Source organism: Schistocerca piceifrons, unplaced genomic scaffold, assembly GCF_021461385.2.
Source record: "Schistocerca piceifrons isolate TAMUIC-IGC-003096 unplaced genomic scaffold, iqSchPice1.1 HiC_scaffold_1060, whole genome shotgun sequence".
NCBI classification, from domain to species: Eukaryota; Metazoa; Arthropoda; class Insecta; order Orthoptera; family Acrididae; genus Schistocerca; species Schistocerca piceifrons.
The window spans coordinates 2,501-7,500 of record NW_025726864.1 but is presented as its reverse complement, the minus strand read 5'-3'; the positions used below and the strand labels follow the sequence as shown (position 1 = coordinate 7,500).

The following is a 5,000-nucleotide window of genomic DNA, read 5'->3' as shown; positions in this document are numbered from 1 at the left end:
TGAGCCGCGACCTGTACCAACTTACGAGCGAGAGACGCGATCGCGTTGCTCACTGTACGGCGTCCGATACCGAGCCATCAGCATGTCGGTCCCCATGCGCGTTGCACTCGCACTCGCAGTCGCAAAAACGTTGGGGCAAATATATTACGCGGAAGAGCTATAACAGACCGAGCCCCACTGCATGGGGGGAGTCTTTGTCACTAATGTACACAGATGGAACATTTTGGACTGGAACCAGATTACCCGTACAACACGGCGCTGATTAGTAATCAATGCAGAGCCATCAAACTACAGCAAAATATACACAACTGTCCGTATACATGCTGAAAGAGTCTGCCCACAATGGGAACCACACGTCAGCCAGACACTCTGATCACGCACCACTCTCTGCTTCTAACGGGCGCACATACAATATGTAAGCACCAGCATGGAACAACATCCAGTGCATCTTCTCCGGCCACATTACACAATCCACACTATCACAACCAGACCAGGAGGTCCATGCGGAAAATACAATATCCCAGCCTTTCGACATCCACCATTGCGCAGACCAGGCACCAACACCCACACATGTCCTATACAACGGTGCACCCAACATCACAATAGTACCTCCTGTCACAGCGCACAAAACAATGACATGAGTCAAAGACACAGGTCTCACACCAAGCATAGAATTGGAGCGCCCGCCTCTAATAAGCCAAAGGTGCATCCTGACGTGGACAAATCTGATCATGTCACAAGCATTCACTTACTATAATCACTATCAAGGAACCTGCCGCCCCCGCCACCCCCCCTACACCTTTCTTACAACAACGTGTAACCTAACCTAACCTAACCTATGTTGTACCTTAACCTAACCTATGTTGTACCTTAACCTAACCTATGTTGTACCTTAACCTAACCTATGTTGTACCTTAACCTAACCTATGTTGTACCTTAACCTAACCTATGTTGTACCTTAACCTAACCTATGTTGTACCTTAACCTAACCTATGTTGTACCTTAACCTAACCTATGTTGTACCTTAACCTAACCTATGTTGTACCTTAACCTAACCCATGTTGTACCTTAACCTAACCCATGTTGTACCTTAACCTAACCCATGTTGTACCTTAACCTAACCCATGTTGTACCTTAACCTAACCCATGTTGTACTTAACCTAACCCATGTTGTACCTTAAACCTAACCCATGTTGTACCTTAACCTAACCCATGTTGTACCTTAACCTAACCCATGTTGTACCTTAACCTAACCCATGTTGTGCCTTAACTAACCCATGGTTTGTGCCTTAACCTAACCCATGTTGTGCCTTAACTACCATGTTGTGCCTTAACCTAACCCATGTTGTGCCCTAACCTAACGCCATGTTGTGCCCTAACCTAACCCATGTTGTGCCCTAACCTAACCCATGTTTGTGCCCTAACCTAACCCTCATGTTGTCCCCTAACCTAACCATGTTGTCCCTAACCTAACCCATGTTGTCCCCTAACCTAACCCATGTTGGTGCCCTAACGTAACCCATGTTGTGCCTTAACGTAACCCATGTTGTGCCTTACGTAACCCATGTTGTGCCTTAACGTAACCCACGTTGTCCGCTAACGTAACCCACGTTGTCCGCTAACGTAACCCCACGTTGTCGCCTAAACCTGCTCTGTAATTGTTATACGACTCGTTCAATAGTGTAGTGTTGCCCACCCGCAACCCTCGCAATATAGTTCGCTACTCGCACTGCCCGCTCCCCTGTGTATCGCTTCATGTTAAACACCTTGCAAGGTCTTGACTGACTTTCCACATGCTCCTGCTGTACACTGTAATGTGGATGGCAGCAGGACGTACATGCCGCCCCCCCCCCCCCCACCCCTCCCCACGTCCCACGTCCCCACCTTGCCCCCTGCCTTCGCAAGCTGGTTGGTGACAAGTTTGCATGTTCTATGGCCCTTCGCATGCGACGTACGCAGGCTACGTTGTGGTGCGGCCTGTGTCAACTGTCCGCTGATGTCGTACGCGTGAACCACAATCTGTACTGCACATTCGTCCTTATGTACTGAATGATACATCGTGGCACATGTGTGACCGTACAACGACTGCGGCCCAAAAACGGCGGACCATACAGTGCCAATATTGTGCACGCAGCTACGTGTCGTCTCCCTATGAGAGCTGGATTGCAGTGTGGTACGCCATAGAGACGTGTGGGAGGAACGGACTGCCGTGGAGGCGATCAGCATGAGCTGTGTGTTGATGTATTCGGACCTAGTCGTCTCTCCTCAAACACCGTGATAGCATGGTGCACCGCGTTCCATATCTGCGACATGCTTACAGAGGCCGGTTGACAGTCGTATCGAAGCAATGGACATCGCATACGTACGGGGGCCACCTTCCACGTATTGTCTAGGCGTGCACATTTTGTTGCGTGTATGTGGGCAGACGTAGTGTGGCGTGACACCTGACACAGGCATGCAATAATCGTTGAAGTTGCTAATGGCGATGGACGCCTACGTTTTCTGGTGAAGTTACGCAAATGAAGAAATGGTAACCCGTTGTGGTGCGGTTGTTCTCGCTAGGGGTGAATCGGTGATGGCGACGATAGGTTGAGGTACTAACCGGTTGTTCCAGCGATACCCACCATGCCGATGAAACTGAACGCATCTGGGTGTGAAGCGATACGCGGTGGTGGCTGGGGTGGGACCGTCCCCGGCCGGTGAGGGGGCGCCTCCCGGCGTGCTGGCCGCGCGGTGCGTGGGCGCACGCGCTACAGCCGGCTGGTGGGGGCGGCCAGTGGCAGGCGCGCCGCCGACGGGACGCGGCAGGCGTCGCAGCTGCGCGCCGGCGCACCCTGCGCGCGGCGCCGTGCGGCCAAAGTAGGTCCTCGCGGGCCCGGTGCGAAGCGCGGTGGACATCTTCAGTGTGCTGGTCCGATTGAGGACTGTGTGCGTTGAGGATGCGCCGCCGCCCGGCGCTCGGCGCCGCGACGCCGTCTGCTGCTCGTCGCCCCAGCGGTTCTCGCTGGTGTTTGTATCGCAGCTGTGCGGATGTGTTGGCGCGTGCGCTGTGCTGGGAGAGTTCGCTTCGGCACCCAAGTGGGGCTTTTGTCCTTCTGTGGCGCTGGCGTTGGAGCTGCGGTCACCGTAGGTGGCGCGTGTTGTCTCCCGCCGGCAATGGCCACGACAGCACGCTCCCGGGCCTCTGTCGGCAGCGCAAGCTCAGTTGGGAGCACGGGTGGTCGCACCGAAAGCGTCTACTCGCCTAACTCCGGGCGATTGCGCCTCTCTCGAACCCGACCAAGTACTTGGGACGGCGCTGCGCGCCGCCGGGACCTGAGAGGGTTTCGAGGTGTATTGTGCAGGGGAGCTCAGCCTCCTCCTGTTTGCAGAATGATTGAGCGGACGCTTGCGTGTTCGCGCGGGCCCCCGGGACACACTCCCGGGCGGCCGGCTGCTCAGCTCTAGTTGGCGCAGCTCCCTGTTGATCCTGCCAGTAGTCATATGCTTGTCTCAAAGATTAAGCCATGCATGTCTCAGTACAAGCCGCATTAAGGTGAAACCGCGAATGGCTCATTAAATCAGTTATGGTTCCTTAGATCGTACCCACGTTACTTGGATACTGTGGTAATTCTAGAGTCTAATACATGCAAACAGAGTCCCGACCAGAGATGGAAGGGACGCTTTTATTAGATCAAAACCAATCGGTCGGCTCGTCCGGTCCGTTTGCCTTGGTGACTCTGAATAACTTTGGGCTGATCGCACGGTCCTCGTACCGGCGACGCATCTTTCAAATGTCTGCCTTATCAACTGTCGATGGGTAGGTTCTGCGCCTACCATGGTTGTAACGGGTAACGGGGAATCAGGGTTCGATTCCGGAGAGGGAGCCTGAGAAACGGCTACCACATCCAAGGAAGGCAGCAGGCGCGCAAATTACCCACTCCCGGCACGGGGAGGTAGTGACGAAAAATAACGATACGGGACTCATCCTAGGCCCGTAATCGGAATGAGTACACTTTAAATCCTTTAACGAGTATCTATTGGAGGCAAGTCTGGTGCCAGCAGCCGCGGTAATTCCAGCTCCAATAGCGTATATTAAAGTTGTTGCGGTAAAAAGCTCGTAGTTGGATTTGTGTCCCACGCTGTTGGTTCACCGCCCGTCGGTGTTTTAACTGGCATGTATCGTGGGACGTCCTGCCGGTGGGGCGAGCCGAAGGCGTGCGACCGCCTCGTGCGTGCTCGTGCGTCCCCGAGGCGGACCCCGTTGAAATCCTACCAGGGTGCTCTTTATTGAGTGTCTCGGTGGGCCGGCACGTTTACTTTGAACAAATTAGAGTGCTTAAAGCAGGCAAGCCCGCCTGAATACTGTGTGCATGGAATATGGAATAGGACCTCGGTTCTATTTTGTTGGTTTTCGGAACCCGAGGTAATGATTAATAGGGACAGGCGGGGGCATTCGTATTGCGACGTTAGAGGTGAAATTCTTGGATCGTCGCAAGACGAACAGAAGCGAAAGCATTTGCCAAGTATGTTTTCATTAATCAAGAACGAAAGTTAGAGGTTCGAGGCGATCAGATACCGCCCTAGTTCTAACCATAAACGATGCCAGCCAGCGATCCGCCGCAGTTCCTCCGATGACTCGGCGGGCAGCCTCCGGGAAACCAAAGCTTTTGGGTTCCGGGGGAAGTATGGTTGCAAAAGCTGAAACTTAAAGGAATTGACGGAAGGCACCACCAGGAGTGGAGCCTGCGGCTTAATTTGACTCAACACGGGAAACCTCACCAGGCCCGGACACCGGAAGGATGACAGATTGATAGCTCTTTCTTGATTCGGTGGGTGGTGGTGCATGGCCGTTCTTAGTTGGTGGAGCGATTTGTCTGGTTAATTCCGATAACGAACGAGACTCTAGCCTGCTAACTAGTCGCGTGACATCCTTCGTGCTGTCAGCGATTACTTTTCTTCTTAGAGGGACAGGCGGCTTCTAGCCGCACGAGATTGAGCAATAACAGGTCTGTGATGCC

At 53.4% G+C, this 5,000-nt stretch overlaps 1 non-coding gene across 1 annotated transcript in view; it reads left to right on the top strand.

Moving 5' to 3' along the window:
• The first annotated feature begins 3,457 nt into the window (after positions 1 to 3,457).
• LOC124726590 overlaps positions 3,458 to 5,000 on the top strand; it is a 1,902-nt gene continuing 359 nt past the window's right edge. Inside the window, exon 1 of the ribosomal RNA XR_007006800.1 lies at positions 3,458 to 5,000. This exon is cut by the window's right edge and continues 359 nt beyond it. This is a non-coding gene — a ribosomal RNA (small subunit ribosomal RNA).